The 20,745-nt window shown below is 40.8% G+C and overlaps 1 long non-coding RNA gene across 1 annotated transcript in view; it reads left to right on the top strand.

Moving 5' to 3' along the window:
- LOC307197904 overlaps positions 1-20,745 on the top strand; it is an 85,367-nt gene that overhangs the window by 32,450 nt on the left and 32,172 nt on the right. The window contains exon 2 of the long non-coding RNA XR_013831536.1: positions 5,298-5,414. This is a non-coding gene — a long non-coding RNA (uncharacterized lncRNA). The remainder of the gene's footprint in view (positions 1-5,297; positions 5,415-20,745) is intronic.

Genomic DNA, 20,745 nt, shown 5'->3' with positions numbered 1-20,745 from the left:
CAGATATAACTAAATGGGCCTTGTAAGTGGGTGTTCACATTGACTCAAGTGTTGCCTTCATCTTTGCTACCATGGACACTTGGTTTGTGTGCTCATCATGCCAGCACTAGGGAGGCAGCTAGCAAAATCTGTCTAATATTAGCTGGCCAAATAGTTTTGTCTACTTCATTATTTAGAGGCTCTTCCATTATGGAAGCTCTCTGGTGGGTGTTAACACATGATAAAATGATCTTTGCACTCATGTTCACTCTCATATTTCCATCCATATGCTTCTACCTCAAGCCTCCTTGTTTTGATGTTCCAGTCTTTCTCCTTTCAGGTCCCAGAGCAGCTAGCTGATCAGGCCATTCACCACTGCTGATTAGTCCATACATATTCTAACTTAGGAACACTTTTCCTTCCACCAACTGCATCATCTATAGCTCAGTCTCTTGAGCAGATTTCCTTGCCACTATCTCTCAAACCACCCCCAGGTGAAGCTGTAGTGCAGCCGTCATTGAGTTTTGTCTTTTACCCCTGTTTCAAGTCATCCATCCATTAACCAAGCTCAGGCTTTTTCCTCCTCCTCCTTCAGCCATAGGTGAGAGCTGAGAGGGGCAATGGTATACCTGTGGTAAGTAAAAAAGTGAAGGTCTGGGATTCTTGCTCATGTAGGTTGCTTGTGTTCTCTAGTCATTCTCAAGCTCAGTCTAGGACGCACCATCTCTATCTTAGGATCTATTGCTGCTGGGCTTGCCCAGTTTCTCTTTACTGAATTTGACAACCTTGATTCTGACCTCTGATTTGAAAAAAGGCTATTATCTTGGTGTATACTTTTCTGGTTCTTCTTTGGTTTTTTTGGCTTTTTTTCCTCTTGACTCCTTCATTGCCACCTATTCCTGTTCCCACACCTTAAATGCTGGTACTTCACAGGTATTTACCCTTGTCCCACCAGTCCCCTCATTCCTCACATGTGCTCTTAGTGGTTTCTCAGGGCTGGAGGTATTAAATAAAACATGAGCTTGGAATAAAAGTAGACTTTAAGCTTAAGCTATACTATTTAATAGCTGTTTGACTTTATGTAGGAGATTGGACCCCTCTGAACCTGAATGTAACTATTTTGTTGGTAATAATCATCTGGGTCAACATTTGCAAAGCGCTTCACATGAGGTTTGCCACAAAATAAGTACTCTTTGATGGCAACTATTCATTACAGCTATTTAACTACTATCATGCCTATAATCATAGCCTAGACCTTTGCTTTAAATCTTAATATCCATTTGGATGTCTGGATGTCCCATAGACAGTCAATCTCAATGTGTCCGTGTTTGAACGCATCATCGTCCTACCTAAATATGCTACTTCTTCTATATTCTCTCTTTTTGTCCTTCCACCATCCAGCCAATCATGAAGCTAGTTAGAAATCTTAACCTCTATCTTCTCCATCATTCCAATCTAATCAATTATTTTTACTTTCTAAATATTTATCAAATCTCTCTGTTTCTCCAGAGAAGAAAAATACTGGTGGAGGTACAGTTTTAAACTTTCCCACTAAAGGAAATTTAGGATCTTCTTAAAAAATATTTTTCTGGTTAACTCAGGTTGTCAAGGAGAAAGTAGTGTTTTCTCTCCAGTCCCCACTCTGCTGGTCATGATATATACGTATCATGAAAACATACACACACATACACACACACACATAAGAAGACTTATATGATCTCACAGAGATTGAGAGATGGGCTCATATCATTATGTTCTCCTCTGTGTCCTTCACTGGTCTCTGATGTTAGCTGGTTGATCATGTCTTGAATCTGGGCCTCTTGTGCTGGCATTTTCTGAGGTGCAACTGTTTGACTCTAACTTTTAGAGCATGATGCTAGGCTCTGCAGTTCTGACCACAGCCTTGGATATAATAAGGTTCCTCTCATGGTGGCCCACTCACTCATTCCACCCTCAGCCTCTTCTAATTTGGGGGATACCTCTAAAGGCCTAGGAATTGCAGCAGACTTCCCTACACTATGCTTAATTGTCCAGGGCCCTTTGAAGCTGTCCTCTGGTTTACCCACTTGGACACCTTTCTCACACATTTCTGAGCCACTCTCTGGGCGCCATCATTTTTCTCTGTACTATTATGCTAAATACAGCTCTTTGCCACAGGGCTTACAAAATACTCTCTACCTGTACCCTGGGAAGTGTAAAAACTAAGCCATCCTCTCTCTGTCAAACTCTGAGATGTCCCCCCAAATTTATTTGAATGTTTTCCCCACAGTGTCCTCCATTATGGTTCAGCTATGCAGGGAGTGGTTTAACAAGTGAGAATTCTGACTCTTGCTTCTTCCTCTCTCTTCTCTTGCCAGCCTCTACTGGAAAAAAATTTCCTTCCTCTCTATATTATTGATAATGGAAAAAATCAGCATTCCAGCTTCTCAGATTCATTTTTTAACTATACAGGTAACTTTTGAAATTGAGAACTTCTTTGTTCTCAAAACCTGACTCTCAAGATTATACATTCCCCATGGCTAAGAATCAGCCTTGAGACTGAGAGCAGAAGGATGGCCTATTTCTATTTGCTTCTCTGCTTTAACAGTCTGCTTCTGTCTGGAAAAGGAATTAACCACATTCAATAAAGTGAAAAGATAAAAATCACATTAATAATTGCAATATTGTGATTATAAGAATATTGTGATTTATAAGAATTTATGAGAAATACCAGATGACCAAAATATATTTCCCCTGTGTATTTGGTCTTCCTCCACAGTTTCAGGTTTCCAGCTCCCCAAATTCTTGGAATTTGCTAAACTTTGACAGTGATAAAGATGTTTTGTTATGCTAATGAGGTGACTTTTGGAAAGCATCCAGGGACCGGGGCTGCTTGCCAGTGGAGCAAACCACTTGTCTAGAGAGTTAAAACTTTCAGTCCAATCAGCTGACCTCCAAGGAGAAAAGAGGGGCTACAGGTTGAATCAGTCACAAGTGGCCAATGATTTAATCAATCATGCCTATGTAATGAAGCGTCCATAAAAACTCAAAATGATAAGATCCAGAGAACTTCCAGGTTAGTGCACACGTGGAGATTTGAGAAGAGTGGCTCACCTGGAGAGGGCATGGAAGCTCTGCCCCCCTTTCCCCATACCTTGCCCTGTGCATCTCTTCCGTCTGGCTGTTTCTGAGTTATATCCCTTTATCATAAGTCATTAATCTAGTAAGTAAAATATTTTCTGAGTTCTGTGAGCCACTGTACCAAATTAATTGAACCCAAGGAGGAGGTCATGGGAACTTCTGATTTATAGCCAGTTGGTCGGAAGTATAGATCACAACTTGGACTTGCAATTGGCATCCTAAGTTGGAGGGGGTTGTTGGCACCTCCACTGTGTAGCCAGTTGATCAGAAGCACAGGTCACCACATGGGCTTGTGACTGGTACCTGAAGTTGGATGGTGGAGGGGATGGGGGGGTGAAGGGGGCCCACAGAGGACAGTCTTGTGTAACTGGACCTGTGGAATCTGGGTTATTATCTCTGGGTAGAGAGTGTCAGAATTGAGTTGAATTCTCAGACACTGTGCTGGTTTCTGAGAATTGCTTTTGGGTGTGAGGGGAACCCCCTCCCCAACATTGGAAATTGAGTCTCAGAACACCATTTGCTAGATATTTACTATTGCTAGATATTTACTATTTTCCTCATATGATATATTCTTCATTCTTCTCTGCCCTGTATTATGCCCCAGAAGAGTAACTTTATATTCTGCCGTGAGCTCCCTTGCCTTTTGTCTTCAGGTTGGGAGTCAGTCAGTGGGAGGCATAAGTAAGAAATCAGAGGTTGGAGGTGAATTAAGGCAAGGTTTTTTTTTTCCCATCTCCCCAACTACCTCTACCAAAGGCCACAGCTCCTGTCCAGCAGCCCTATTGCACAATCACAGCTTATTCTTACCATTCTAGTAACTTCTCCCTCCTTTTGTGTCTTCAGACCTAGGGATGGTGACATTCTGATCTCCTGCTACCTCTCCAGTGATAACACCATCCCTTGTTTGTTTCCCTTAACTTCTTAAAAAATAATCCTTAATTAAAGTTTCTTCAATTGTCCCATCAAATATGCCATTTACTTTTCTTAGGACGATTACTGATAAACCCATTATATCTGTATGATTTTGTATCTGCATGACATACTTTTTTCAATTAGATTAGAACTCCTTAAAGTCAGGGATTCTAATTCTTAAAATTATCTTTTATCCTTTTCCTCTACTACAAAACACAATACTCTGTATACAGGGATGAGCATGAAATGCTTTCTGAAATTCTTCATTTAACCATTGAGCTGTTATGTGCTGGATGTTTTTGTATGTACTGTGGATACCATGATGAACAAGATGTAATGGTTCTTGTCCTTATGTAGTCTATACTCTCCTGACTCTAACAATTTCCCCATTGTAGGTTGCAATTTTTTTTTTTTTTGCGGTACGTGGGCCTCTCACTGTTGTGGCCTCTCCCGTTGCGGAGCACAGGCTCCAGAAGCGCAGGCTCAGCGGCCATGGCTCACGGGCCCAGCCACTCTGCGGCATGTGGGATCCTCCCGGACCGGGGCACGAACCCGTGTCTCCTGCATCGGCAGGCGGACTCTCAACCACTGAGCCACCAGGGAAGCCCAGGTTGCAATTTTTAATGAACAAAGCGAGTAGTAGTTATTGACTATCCTGGTCACATCTCTTTCAAGCGCATCTGTCCTACCCACATCCCAGGTGGCTAGGATAAGACAGAGCCATGTTTAAGCTGAAATTTGAGGACCCAAAAGCTGTGAATAAGCAGTGCAAGTATAATGAGAGATCAGAGTATAGAAATAAATAGGCATAGAAAGAAATATGGATGTCATGATGAATTGCGAGACCGTTTTGTCTTAGTACTGATTAGATCGCCTATAAAGCCTTACTCTACTGCAGTTCCTCTTCTTAGCTTCTCAGGAGTTCTTTGTTGAAGTCTTACAAGAAAACCTTTGCTTGGAACAGTTTGAACAGCTCCCAGTTCTTTAAAGCCAAATGAGGCTGAAGACGCATACTCCCATGGAAAGGAGGGAAAGGGAAGTAAAAGTGCTCTTAGGCTTGAGTTTGGTAGTGCTGCTGCTAATGGCATCACTAAAGCACATGGGGGAGCAAGCTGGACCAATGAACGGACTGCTTTGCTTTCCTTACTGTGTCCAGAATACTGCACTGCTTCTCAAGCGGGGCTTTTAGGCAATCCTGCTTCATGGATCATAGCCCTACAGCTTGTTTTTCTTTCCCTGACCCTCATACTCCACACCCCCTCTCATCAGTAATTTTGTTTTTCTAGATGATGAGAAACTGCCAGATGGATCACTTGCTTTGCTTGATCCCTGGATCATTCGTACACCTGCTGCTCCTGCTGGTACTTGCCACTGGGATTCCACTGTCTAAGAGGACTGCCAAGGTACATTTGTCATAGCATGGCTCATTATCATACAAACTAAAGGCAGGTCTATGTCCTAAAACGTAAGTATTGAAATTGCCTATAAGAGTCCTGTTAAGCTAAAAAACATCATTGGAAACTGTCTGCAACATCTCATTATTTAAAAAGAAAATTTATAAAGTTTATAATAATCTACTGGTTGCCTTTTTTCCACAATTCTCCAGTCTCATTGCTGAGCAATCATTTTTGCAGTCTCAGTCTGGGTCCCTTTTCTGGAGCCAGCTTTGTCAAGGGTAGGGAGAGAGTAAGTGAGCTCAAGAAATTCAGCCCTACATAAACCTTGCATTTCCTGCTCTGACCTTACAGTTTAGTTCTAGCAACTAGACTCCTGCTTTGCTCTGAGAACCAGTACCCACCACATGCTACTGATCCAGGGGCAGGTAGTTACGCACAGGACTCACTTCTGGCTTTGCTGCCATGTGCCCTTGGGGATGTTTGAGAGACTGCTTATAATCCCTTTATATATATTTTTTAAAAATCTTTTGTCTCTGCACCCTTTGTCTCACTTGAGTCTAAGAATAGTCTCATTGAAATCAACTGTTTTACATTCAAAATCCATTTTCAATGGACCTAGGACTTGAACAAAGCTCTCATTAACTCCAGAGTCAATGCTTTTAATTTTTAAGCAACATGTGTTTTCTGTTTTAACTTAAACCTATTCTGGAATGTGTGGAAATAAAGATTAATATAAAGAAGATCTAAATCACCCAATGATAAGCTTTTCTGATATTTCAGAATTTTTGATCTACATAGTTTTTTACATTGTTGATGTCATTCTATAACAGAACTTTGTAACCTGAAAATTTGCATTCAATGAATTTGGAAGATTTTTTGGTTTTGTTTTGTTTTTTTTACATTGTCACATGTTGATTTTGATCCTTATATTAAATTGGTCCCAAGACTGTGCAATAAAGAAAGGAAGGAAGGAAGAAAGGAAGGGAAAGAGGAAGGGAGGGAAGGAGGCAGGCAGGCAGTAGAATCCCCCACGTATAATAGAAAGGAAATATCAGGGCAGGATATTCCTGAGCCGGGTTTCTTGAGCCAGGCATTATAGACCAAAGTGAAATTTGTAGGTAGGCCCACAGAAAACAAAACATTACAGTGGTTCCCTAGACCCGCGTGGTTTAGAAACTGTCTAATTCCCTCCTTAAGCTATGTAAAATTCTAATACCTCTTTCACAGTAGTCAGTGCAGGGAAAGATCTGTAGTACAACCCCAGTGGCTACTCTGAGACAGTATGTAGTATGGTGCATGAAACAACTAAATAAAGCAAAGCACTTCTCCTGAGCAAGCATGCTCATGATAGGGAAGCCTACACCCAAGAACAGTAGCACTGTTCTTTTTCATCAGCCTCACCTATGTGCAGCGCCAACCTAAAAGTTAGGTGAGAAGAGGAGCCACCTTTGTGGTTTGATTGGAAGGGTCCTCAAACTGCTGCCAATCCCAAGGCTAAAAGTCCCCACATCCTTTGTCCCAGAATTCCCATTCTTTTGGATTAAATAACTTTGTCATGATACAAATATATCATTTGAGTAAACCGTTACTCATTTTGAGCTACCAGTTTGGATTAATGCCTAATGCATGATGAAGATCTAATTCATCACAACAGGGCAGGTCTCTTAGCTCTAAGATCAGGGTCTGGGCATCAGAAGTGGAAGAAGAGATGGAAGCGACCAGAGTGTGGGTACTGCTGGGAGGTTCTGCTGGGAAGCCTGGGCGCCACGTACACACTGGGTACCCGGGAGAGCTGGAAGAGCATGGGGAGCACTGACACTGAGAACAGCCTTCACCATTGTGAATCGTGAGAAATAAAGACATAGCTCGCGGACCTGTGAAGAGCTAAGCTGTTCCGTGCTTAGAAAAACTAATTTAGTAAATATGCATCCTCCACATCATAACAATTCCACCTGCGGGTGAAACGGAGCGCTTTCACTGGGAGCAGCAGAAGGTGCAGCAATGGCCCAGGGCCCAGACTACTGGGCAGAGGCCCTTTCTGTTGGGAGAAAGAGTCACATTTCCCTGTTATTTGTGACAGCTTCAGGACCCACAGGCTGCTTGGAATGTGCAAACTGCATAATTCAGCATGAAGGTTGCCAACAATTTTTGGCCTGCGCTTTTTAACTGGTTTTCATTTAGCAACGATTTCCACTTTTCTAGGATACTTCGTGTTTTGATAATGAAAAATTAGGTGACCTTTAGTCAACTTGGCAAAAGAGAGGGTGGGTGACAGCAGTCCAGAATAGTAATTACAGGGCTTACTATTCCCATTAAAAATCCCAGAGCAGCCATCAGCAGTTCATTCTCACGTAGTTTGAAAGAGAGAACGTTTTGTTCTTGAGAAATGACAGTCCATACTCATCAAGTCATTAAGCTATGCAACCATTTGTGAATTTGGAAACAAGGCTTCTGATGTTGACAAAGGGAGCAGCATTGCCCACTGAGTGAATTGAGGACAAAAACTGGGGTTTAATCCCCACACGTGTGCTACACAGCTTCCACCACAATTTTTCACAGGATATATGAATATCAGGTACAACTGCCATGTAATCAAGTATATGAATAAACAGTAAATTGACTCACCGTAGCTCATTACATCTATGACAAAACCGTAACCTTCTTAGGACAGACAGTGGTACCCAAGCCTCCTACCCATCACACTTCTAACAGAAAATGTGTACCAGCCTTTTGGGGAAGTGGCCTCCCGGGATTTATAAGGATTTATTCATTGACCTAGCAGAAGTTGCCACCAGACAACAGAATTTTCACAGGCTGAAAATGTGGCTGCTCTACCCTTGCAATGGACCTTCCAGCCCAAAGCAATGACCAAGACAGGGTACCCCCCACTCTATGGTATGGGCCTGATCTGGATCCAGGAGGAAATGTTCAGCCATTTTTCAGCATTTGTTCCTCCAGACTCCAATGAGGACATGGTCCCCCACCCTTTGCATTTGGTGCAGCAGATGTACAACGGCTGTAAAGACCGGTTCTCAGCTCAAGTGAGAATGTGGGGGCCACCAGAAAGGACAGCACAGCTTTTGCTCCCTTACACACATCTGCCAGAAATGGACTTTTTGGCACTTGGCATTTTCTGTTCTCTACATTCAATATGTGTAATTCCGACTCAGACCTCTTTGCCCTATACTTTGGTCCATTCTCGTGGCAGTTTCACTTTAAAGAAAAACACAAAGCAGAGGCTTTTAAGTTCATTTTACAACTTTTATTTATAATCTAGTATTCTCAACTGCTTTGAAAAGATGTATGAAGTTTTTTGATCACGTGATGAAGCAAGTATTACTAAAAGACTGTGCATCTATCAAGTCCCATATTCTTAGCAGATAGCGTAGACTTGAACCATATAGTAGCATTCAGAAAATTATTTTAATGAATGCATCATTAACATGACCTAGATATAAGGTGGTGAACTAAAATTAGCTTGAGTGTGTAGGAGGCTATGCTACTGTGACAGTTACTGGCAGAAAACAAATACTTCTGGTTCTCCCTTTGAGCACATAGAAGATTTTAACTAGTAAAATACGAGTAGAATAATGTTACTTCTGGGGAGGGTTTTTAAGAGCTGGGTGCAGTATTCCATCTCCCATGGGTGAAAGCAATACTCCAGAGAGAAGTTGTTCCATCCTTCTTGAACTGATGCAAAGAGCTCTAGCCAACACGTGACAGATGTGTTGTCAGAAAGAGAAATAAACCTTTGTCATTTTAAGTCATTGGGATTTTGGAGTTGTCACTGAAGTATAATCTATCTTGTCCCGACTGATATAGCTACTTAAATTCTATTTTGCGGGTGTGAGTATAGAACAGATGAGAGAAAGAGGTAGAGCTTCTGGGTTTGGATTTTTGTTGGAATCTTAAAGACAGTGTACTTTCAATAAAGGACACATGGTGGTCTACCCACCCCCTTGTTGGCTCAGCAGCCAACTGAGAGAATCTCTTAAGCTAAGCTGGCTGTGGCAGTGACAGAGGAGAAGTGATTTAGCAGGACTTATTATTTCCTTGTGTCATTGTTTTGGTCTGATACCAAGTCGCTACATATGTGGCAGAGAAAGGACAATGTGTTGGATTGTACTAAATGTTGGATCACCCTAAATATATTTTATTATGAGAAAAGCACTATCATTTATAGCATCAAAAATACTTACTGAGAATTTTGTAAAAGAGAATGAAATGATTTTAATTGTTTTGTGGAAAGTGGTTAGTGCTAATTTTAAAGGTTCATATACCACAGAATCGTATAAAAAAGAAAATAGTAATTACTTAAAACTGGAGATAGCCTTGCTCATATTTTAGTGAGCATCTCTTCTAAGCATCTCTCTATGCATATATACAAATAGGCACACATGTTTTATATAAATGGGAATATACTATTAAAGTCACATCCATTTAATTGGATCTAATATGCACAGTTCTAAGAACTGAGATGCAGGTATAAGCAACCCCTGTCCTAAAGCTTACTAAGTGTGAAGATAGATATTCAACAAGACTTTCCAAGAGAAGTTAGTGTTGTCGTATGGAAAGTCCAGGGTGCTATGCATATTGCAAGGAATTTAACTTAGCCTGAGGAGGAAGGAATGACTTCCTGAGGAAGTGATTTTTATAAAATGATTTTTATTTTACTGTACAGCATGTCAAATAACTCTACATTATCATTTTCAGTGGTGGCATAATATTTCATTGTATGAAATTATGTATGTATTATAATTTATTTGCAAAACTTTATCAGTAGACATTCAGTTTGTCTCCTCTTTTTACTCTCTTATATACAGTGCTACAATGGAAGTTCTTTTGTATGCATTTTTTTGCCCTTACTTACATTTCTTTAGGATAAAGAAAGAGAAATGAGGTCATTGGATCAGAAGTTATAAAGGTTTTATAGTTATGTTTTATATGTATGTACAACATTATATATGTATTATTATTAAGTTATATAAATATATACATTACATATGCATATAATTGTGTATACATATCATAGACATCAAATATAGATATTGCTATACTGCCTATAGAAGTGTACCAGTTTATATTCTCATTATCAATGCTTAGGAGTTACAAGTCCCCAAATCCTGGGAAACTCAAGAAATGTAAATCATTAAATCATTTTGTAAACTTTGCCAATATTATAGGTGGGAAAACTTTTGTTTTGTTTGCATTTCTTTAATCACCATGAGGCTAACATTGGATGTAGTGAACAGGATATAGATTCCATAATTAGACACCTGTAAGCCAGAGGGTTGGAGATAACCTCACATAAATTCAGGAGCCTTCAGCATTAATAGAAGTTAATTAATGAAGTTTTTAGGGGTGCAATGGTAAGGGACATGCTGAGATATCCTCGTTACGGTAGAGTACAAATTACTGCATCTTGAACCCTCCATCACTAAGAAAGAGGCACAGTGTTTGGTAGTCCTCTTTCAAATTGGAATGTAGCATATATCATACTTGGGAATAATGCTTTAATCCATTTATCAGGTGACTCAGAAGGGTGTTAGTCTTGAGTACACCCCAGAACACGAAAGGCTCCACAACAGGTTTGCTTGCAGGTTGGGCCATATGACCCAGCAGAGACAACAGTGCTAGAGGTATTTAAGGTGGTTAGGGTACTGGGTTAAGGATGCTGTGTGGAGCCTCCAGCAATTTGCACTAGGAGATATTCAGGGCAGTCTCCTAGAATTCTAAAACAAATCATGTCCCTGCGACAGACATTATCCACCATTTGATAAACAGCTATGGGCCCTAGTAGAGACTGAGAGCCTGACCACAGGATAGCAAGTGGCTATGTGACCTGAACTTTTTGCCATGGCCTACGTATTTTCAGATCCACCAAGTTAGTGAAGAGAAAGCAGCAGCAATCCATTGAACAAAGGAAACAGAACATCCAACACTGGGCCTGAGAGGGTCGAGCAGGTGCAAGTAAAGTGTATGAACAAATGGTTCAACACTCCCAGGGGCCCATGGACTCTTCTCCCTCAACTGCTGGGCTTGCATGGTGATGCAGATCTCTACAACCAATTGAAAAAGGAGGGAAAATCTCAGGCTCACAGATGACTTAGCATAATAGCAAAAATGAACTACTTTCACACTACAGCTGCACTCTGGGAAGTCTCTCAAAAATAGTGGTGAAGAGAAATCCCCCAATGTGCAAAACTTCAAGGTCGATTTTGGTGGTTTAATTTGTGTGGAAGGAGAAGTGGCCTGAGATAGAGCCTTTATGGATTCTTGAGGTGTGACAAGGTGTTTCAGTGGTTGGTCCAGAGTCTGGAAGGAGCAAAATATTTAAAATGTATGACAAAGAACTCTGGGGAAGAGGCATGTGATTGGGCTTTTGGGAGTAGACATAGGAGGCAGTAGTTCTCCTAGGGTAAGTCCTAAAGGTTTGTGGAGCTAAAGAAAAGAATATCTGCTCTCAGCAGCCTTTCTCAACAATGAGGCTTTTGGCACTGACCTGAATTTTCCTGTTGACTCAGGACTGACTGATTGAGAAGGGATGCAGCAGGCATTCTCTCAAAGCAGCACTGCAGAGAGGAAAGAAGGGATTTGAAGTATTCCCCAGTGCTCATTTTGCCTCTTCCCAGGGCTTCTGCCACCAGGGCAATCTCCCCAGGGATTTCTTTCTAACCATTTTAAGTTAGTTCCTAAAATCCACCTCTCTCGTGGTTTCTGTGATTTCTATAGGATCGATTTAGAAATGAAGAACAGAGATTTTTCTAGTTCACTATCTACCTGAATCACTGCTTTCAGCTTCCTCAACAATGGGATTGGGGTGAAACAAAGTGCATAGAAAAAAAGAAATGTTGGAGCAAACAGAGAAAACAAAGGAAGCTAGGAGGGCTATGGGGAAAAGAAAAGGATGCTGAAAGAAGAGAGAAACTACGTATATAGTTCCAGGACTTTTCATATATTTGTGGTTCAAGTTCAAGTCATTGCCTGACTTCATTGGAACAAATTAGTTCCGTTTTCCCAAACCCAGTCTCCATGGTCATATGAATGACAAGTAATCACCGGATCATTTCTTCCACAACCACTGGGGCATTCATCTTGAAATCCTAGGCTAGACTCAGAAATGTGTGAAATAGTGGGGGAGGGGAGGTTCTCTGCACAATTTCAAGGTCTGAGATTTCCCAGAAGGTACAGTAAATATATTCTTTCTATTATTCCCATGACTTGAAACTGATATTTTTAGGTTTTTTTTTTTTTTTTGATAAAGTAGAGCCCTGGTTGTTGTCATAACATTAGATATTTCAAATATTTTGCTTTTCTCTTTTTCCTTCCCTATATGTAGTCATGGGAGGCTCACACCAGGCAAGTATTTTGATTTCACTGTCAGTGTGTAGGATTTCACTGTTGTCATTACTGTATTTATCACATTCCTCCCGGTTATGGGCCATTAGCATTCCACCAAAAAATATAAATTCTGAAATGCAAGGTAATTCAGTGGGCTAGATATCCTACAAGGCCCTATCCCCATCCCAGCACACATGGGAGGCCTTTCCCATCTGGCCATATCTAGCAGCTGAAATTCACCCCTGGGGCTTCCCACTCCTGTCAATCACTGCATCCTGCTGTGAACACCATGCAGCCATTCCTCTCACACTGGCTGTTAGACTGGCAGAACAAGTAACTACATGGGCTCATGTCCACACTGCTAAGGCCCATGACATTCCTGGAGATAGCAATGAATCAATGCACGTCACCACTACAGCATCTCTGTTCTGCCCAGAGTCCTTCGTCCCAGAGGGTTCCCAAATATTTTGCAAGCTGATACTTTGTCCAAACTGTGCATAAGCCTCTTGCTTCATCCACCACTGGAACCCATGCACAGCACCATGGTGGTGGAATGCAGCAGCTGTTCTGCAGCCGCACCACAATCCCATGGACCTCAGTTTGGGACAGGAAGCCAAGAGGAATACCATATCCAATTGAAAGGACAGGAGGGAATTTCAGGAGGTAAAATTCACTAAGCCAAACTTGGAAGCTGGCCAGGACACCTGGCTAACACCCTTCCTCTCCCCAGAAAGCTTGGGTCCTTGTGACCACCAACAGCCTGACACTAAGCTCCACTGGCGCCCAGACACCAAGAAATGTCCTCCTGAGACTAACACTAAACTCTAAATAACATGAGGGAGTAACAGTAAAATATTGCAAAAACTAAGGGCCACTCATCTCACACCTGCTGAGTTTAGCTAATGTCACCATAGAAGGAACAGAAACATCACTGAGGTACAGTGGAAGTATGAAAAATGACCCGAGTGTCTAGTCTTACTGCCTTCATGACATTAGAGAGACACCCCCAAATAAGGAGGTATCCAGTGTTTGGAGCTGAGGATGTGGGCCATAGCCAGAAAAGTGGTTTGGGGCCGTAATGTCAACTTTGAAGACTCTGTTTAAGTGAGGTATAAGTAATTCACCAAGCCAGTGATTTTACCCCAGAGCAGTGAGATAAGTCTTTACAGGTTATCTGTTTTAAGAAGCATTTACGGACTTCCCTGGTGGCGCAGTGGTTAAGAATCTGCCTGCCAATGCAGGGGACACGGGTTCGAGCCCTAGTCCAGGAAGATCCCACATGCTGTGGAGCCACTAAGCCCGTGCACCGCCACTACTGAGCCTGCGCTCTAGAGCCTGTAAGCCACAACTACTGAGCCCACATGCTGCAACTACTGAAGCCCATGCACCTAGAGCCAGCGCTCTGGAACAAGAGAAGCCACCGCAATGAGAAGCACGTGCACTGCAACGAAGAGTAGCCCCTGCTTGCTGCAACTATAGAAAGCCCGCATGCAGCAACAAAGACCCAATGCAGCCAAAACTAAATAATTTTTTAAAAAGAAGCATTTAATTAAACAACAGTAAAATCACTAAACAACAACTGTTCCTCCTCACCACCACCACCACCACTACCACCACCACTACTACTATAATAATAATGATGATGATGATAATGATGATAATACTTAACAATATTACCATGTGTGAGGTTCTTTATCAAACACTTCACATGAATTCTCGTGTAGTTCTCCCATTAATTCTGTAAGATAAGTACTGTCATTATCCCCATTTTACACATGAGTAAACTGAAGAACAAAGAAGTTAAGTAATTTGTCCCGGATCACACAGACAGTAAGTGGTGGCATCAGGATATGACCGCAGTCCAACCACTATGCATGCTGTCACTATACCCTGTACTGTTCTCCCCTCACCAACCTATATTGATTTTTAAAAAAAGAGCCAGGAGACATCACAAGAGTCATACACTCTGTGGCCCCAGAGAGGCATCATATACAGAATGCAAAAGATAAAACCAATTTCAATTGAGAACCTATAGGGTCACTTATTCCTGCCACAGGCATTTGTTGAATGTCCACAAAGTACCTGATGCTGTGCTAGAGATAATAGGGAATAAGATAGACAAGGCTTTGGGTTTGTTAGCACTTACAGGTTAGAGGACATCCATAATAGTCCCCACATCCTTCAGCAACTTTCTTCTGAGGTGCTTTTGATGCAAACTTACCGTAATACCTAAAAAGCAACTTCTAGAATGGAGTTTACAACTCTGTTTTGAATTGTCTACTCAGTTATTTACTTGGGAACCATAGTTACTTTTATCAAAATCAAATCTCTTTTTAATGTACCTATATGTAATACCTAAAATAACTTTTCTTTGAGGGAAATAAAAAGTAACATGAGAAAGTACTTGAAGAGCATTTACTGACTTAAATGGGAACACTATAATTTATATAGAAGTGTACATAATTTGCATGATGGGTTTATTACCTCTTCCAAATGACATTTACCTTTTGTGATGATTAATTTTATATGTCAGCTTGGCTATGCCATGGTACCCAGATATTTGGTCAAACATTATTCTAGATGTCTGTGAAAGTATTTTTAGATTATATTAACATTTAAGCCAGTAGCCTTTGCATAAAGTGATTGCCCTCTATAATATGGGAAGGCCTCATTCAATTGGTTGGAAGCCTTCATAGAAAAAGACTGAACTCCCCCAAGGAAGAAGGAAGTTTGCCAGCACACTGCCTGTGGACTTGAACTACAATATTAACTTTTCCCTGCGTCTTCAGTCTGCTGGCCTACCTTGTGTGTTTTAGACTTGCCAGCCTCTACAATGATGTAAGCCAGTTTCTTAAAATAAATCTCTTTGTCTTTCTCTATATATATCTCTGTCTCTGCCTTTCTGTCTCCAGCTATTATCTCTGTCTCTCTCCCTGTCTCTCTCTCTCTCCACACACACACACACACACACACACACACACACACACACACACACACACACACACACACACACATGCAACTACCCGTTATGTTTCTCTGGAGAGGCCTAACTCAGACACATTTTAGCAGCTACTAACTGTCCTCCTCCCTTCCATCTCTCCCCCAAAAAGACTTTGTGTGAGAATTTCAGGCAACAGAGCAAGCTAAACAAGGACACATCTTCAGCATCTTCAATTAAGAGGCCTTACTGAATGACTATTAAATGATTTAATTTAGGCTACTGCATAATTTTGTCAAATCAGCCTTGAAGTACTCTGAGGCTAGGTAGAAGGCAGAAGGCAGTGTGGGAAACAACTGAGAGACCACTAGTTTAAGCAAGTCCCAAGGTGAATGGAAATATTAAGTCCTATTTCCAGGCTGCAAGAGTACATGAGGCAGGTCCAAATATCAGTGAGCAGCTGGACTGTAGAATTGGGAGATGGGGAATGGGTTGGATATCAGGCTATAATGTGAACTTTGAAGGTACCATGAGGTGAAGCAGGCTGGAAGAAGTCTCAAGTCTAGGCCAAGAGCTGGCTTTGCCAGGTGAACTGGGAAGGCCTCGGTCTCTGGGTACATGAAGACAAGACCTTCTTCTACTGGCTTCTTTTATTTCTAGCCAGTGGTTCTTAAACTGAATCATAACTAGAGCCACCACACTTTAGCAGCTGTGTGGACAATTGATCTTAAGGGAAGAAGAGTGAGAGCTAAAAGATGATTTAGGAGTTACCGCAGTCATCTAGATAGGAAGTGATGGTGGCTGGGAACCGGGTTACAGTGTTTGAGATGGTGAGAGGTGGATGGAGTCAGGAACTATCTGGAAAGTAAAGCAGTCAGACTTGCTGATGGATTAGAAATGGAATGTGAGGGGAAAATGGGAATTAAGTATGACTCCTGGGTTCAGGTTCTGAGTAGGTAAATGATGCTATTTATTGAGATGGGGAGCACCGGGGGAGAAACGGTTTGAAGGAAAACACGAAAATGCTGTTTTGAACATGTCATTTTGAAATACCCATTAGAAGTGAAAATATCAAACAGCAAAGGTATACTTGTTTGAGCTCAGGAAAGAGGTCAAGGCTGGAGGTATATGAAATTAGAAATCCTTAGTTTACAGTTGTCAATCAAATTAGTGGGATTGGACATTATCACCTAAGGTTCTCAACATGAGCTGCACATTAAAATGCTCTGAAGATGCTTGAAGAACTGTTGTTGCCCTGGGGCCCATCCGGAGTCAAGAAATCAGAATCTCAGATCTAAAGCACTACTTCCATTATGTGTTATTTAAGTTCTCCCTGTGATTCTAATTAGCAACCATGGTTAAGGACCACCGAATAAGCATGGAAAAGGAAGGCAGTAGGTCCAAATATGTTTGAAACAAGGGGGACAGCCTTGTAAGAATTAGGGTAGAGATTCTCAAAGTGAAAATTTGAAATTTTGTTTATGATTATTCAAAGACACTAACAAACTCAGATAATATTTAAGAAATGGAAAGTACTTTCTTCCCAGACTTTTCTGTGCACTCTTTTACCTCACCATTCTCCAACACCTGTTTCTCCCATGGCTCTGCCCTCTACCCTCTTCTATTCACACTCTGCAGACAGTCCCTGGCACGGGCATCCACCTTGTTTTAGCCTGGTTTCTCACCGCCTTCTCCAGATACACATTTTCAGCCTCAGACGTAGCGAGTTACTTGTAGTCCTCCAGCGATGCCCTGCCTCTGGCACATCTCTTAAGCCTTGTCAAGTAGTTTCCTCTGCCAGAATGGCCTCCTACCTTTCTACCTCTAGCCAAGCTCTGTTCAGGCTTCGTGATCGGCTCCTGTATGGAGCATTCTGGACTCTTCCAAGGGCCTCCTTCTCCTAACTTGCCATCATACATTTTAAGGATCTCCATCAAATAATTACCCTTTATCATGTATATTATTACTTTATCTATTATTTTTCTCTTAAAGAGGGCCTCCAAATTAAATAAGCTTCAGTCCCCACAAAACCTGACAGGGGCCATATCTTTTTCATCTTCATGCCTAAATAAGCTAGCATGGTGTCTTGTACATATTAGATGCTTAATACATATTTGTTGAGTGTTAAATGAATTTCATTTTATTGGAAGAGAGAACTCAGTATGGCCTAGTAAAAACATGGGCTTTGGAACTAGAGAAATATGATTTTGGGTCAGGGCTCTGCCACTCCCTAACTATGTGATTTTGAGAACTAATGTTAGCCTTACTTATAAAATGAGGCTAACAATAGTACTTAACTCATAGACATACTCTTGGTAATACTCTTAGCATTCTGAGCTACATATTTAAGACTCCAAAAATATTAGAATTTCTTTATATTGTAAAAGGATCAACCAAATAACTAAATATTTTATATCAAATGTCTAGATTTGTAAGGTGGCTTTAATTATCATAATGCAATATTTCTAATTAAAAGTGAGAGTGCTTTGTTTTTTCACCTTTGTACACGTTGTTTAGAAAGTACTCATATAGTAGGGCTGTGGATTTCTCAGTGTTTTATGACAATTAATCCCGAGGATAGAACTTTGCCTTTTCTTTAACATGAAAATTTAATAAATACTAACTGGTGATAGTGGTATACTTAGAAATTAATAGAAAATTATGGGTAAAAACTCAATCCATAGAGGCTTTTCCTGTATCAATCAAGCCATGGTCTGTGTCTCAAATGGGTAACTGTATTTAGTAGCAATTAGAATTTGTTCTGTCATTAACTGAGTTTGTTCCATTTCTACCACAAATAATATTTCAGTGAAATACATGCTCAAAGAAATTATTTTCCCTACACCTAGCAGCTTTACTTGACTAACACGTACAGAACTGATAATCGGCTACCTAAGACTCCAAAGACAGACTTCATAGAGGAACTGAGTAGAACAGAGCTTCCAACCATTTCTAGTTATGAGTTACAGGTGTGCTGACACTTAATTACCATTTTCTATGTGTGTCTTGATATGAAGAGCAGTGAGAAGTGCTTGTGTAGATAGAGGCCTAATCTACCATGAGTTAGTGGCTAGTTTTCACAGTTCTATCCAGTCTGTTTTGGCCCCTTGGAGTACCTGCTGCCAAGCTGTGTGTGAATGGTTGACCTCAATGGGAATCTGGCTTTTTTAGCTTCTGAACTAGTCCTATTTATCTCTATGTGGCCAGCTCTGTCTCTTGCATTCCTGCTTTCATCTTCTAGATCCATTCATTGCTATCAAACCAGTTTTTCTTGAATGCTGCATCTTTAAATATTGAGCTCTTGGTACCCCATCCCTGGCTGAATTACACAGTTTAGACATCCTGTATTTGTCCTGCAAGAAATAACTTGGGTCATAGTTAGTCTTCAAGGAAGAATCCAAGAAACTTTCCTTCTCACATCATTCATCCATTTTTTTTGTCGTACCAGAAATCAGAACAATGAAGAATCTTATTTTAGGATTCACTCCATGTATATGATTTCCTTACATTCCCCATATGTCCAGTAATTTGTTCCACAAGTATATTTTGAATCATCATGTGTCAAGGTCAGGCACTGTGTAAGACTCTTAGTACAAAAATGAATAACATCATGTTTCTGCCCTGAGAAATGTTTAAATTACTGAAGATATAGACATGTACACACACACACATATATATACATATATATATACACACACACATATTATATATATTTTATATATATATATATATATACACACACACATATTAAAAACACTATGTTGCAATGGAAAAATAGACACTTGAGTAACTGATGCTAATTATTTCCCTCAAGGTCTTCATAAGCTAAGGGTGTCTTTTTTTTTTTATAAATTTATTTATTTGGCTGTGCTGGGTCTTCGTTGCTGCACACAATGAAGTGTGAGAAAGCCCACACTTTCTCTAGTTGCGGCGAGCGAGGGCTACTCTTTGTTGCAGTGCTCAGGCTTCTCATTGCGGTGGTTTCTCTTGTTGTGGAGCACAGACCCTAGGTGCACGGGCTTCAGTAGTTGTGGCACATGGGCCCAGTAGTTGTGGCCTGCAGGCTCTAGAGCGCAGACTCAGTAGTTGTGGCGCACAGACTTAGTTGCTCTGTTGCATGTAGGATCTTCCCAGACCAGGGATCAAACCTGTGTCCCCTGCATTGGCAGGTGGATTCTTAACCACTGCACCACCAGGGAAGTCCCTCTTCTATTACCTTCTTAAACCAATTTCCTAAATTACAGCCTCTGTTAGATACTGCTGGAGTGGTGTCTGCTTTTCTGACTGGACAATAGGAGAATTAACACGAGAGAGAATCAGTACAAAGGAGAATGTACAAGAATTAATGACCATGGATTTGGAGGTAAAGGAGATGGTGGTAATGAGGACAGCTCTGACACTTTGAAGTTGTGAGACTAAGAAAAATAATACCAGCATATCCTCACTCACTGAGAGTTAAAATGTGCCAGGAACCATTCTAAATGCTTTACATATAGTAACTCATTTAATCCTTACAACAACTCTATGAGGTAGAAACTTAATGTTAGATAAGTTACAGATCAGAAGAACCAAGGCCTAGAGAGTTTAAGTAATTTATCCATAGTCACAAATTTATAGATGACAGAGAGCTTAGCAGCCAATAACCTAGAGAGTGGAGGAGAAGGATGAGACAATGAGCTCTTATCTGGGCATGTGGTATACAAGGTACTTGCCAAACATACAAGTCTAGGTGTTCTGTAGTTGTAAATATAGTCTGTATTTTAAGAGACAGATTAAAGCTGGAGGTGTACGTCATTGTTGTATAACTATATGTTGAAGCTATAGAATGTCAGGTGGAAAGAAATGGAAAAAAAAGAAAAGGTTTAAAACTTTAGAAGTGAATGTTATTGTATAAATGAGGTAGATGAATTGGCCCATTCTCTCGAATACAGAGTCTACGGACAAAATGAGTGCCGGTAATGTGCTTCCCAAATTACCATGCTACGCTGCTATGGTATAATCCCCAAATTTCCCTGTTGTACCACTAACTTGTCACCACTTAATAAATTAGAATGGGAG

This window comes from Stenella coeruleoalba (genome assembly GCF_951394435.1).
Source record: "Stenella coeruleoalba genome assembly, chromosome: 1".
NCBI lineage: Eukaryota > Metazoa > Chordata > Mammalia > Artiodactyla > Delphinidae > Stenella > Stenella coeruleoalba.
Note: the sequence above shows the minus strand (reverse complement) of the source record. Positions and strands in the feature narration are given on the sequence as shown.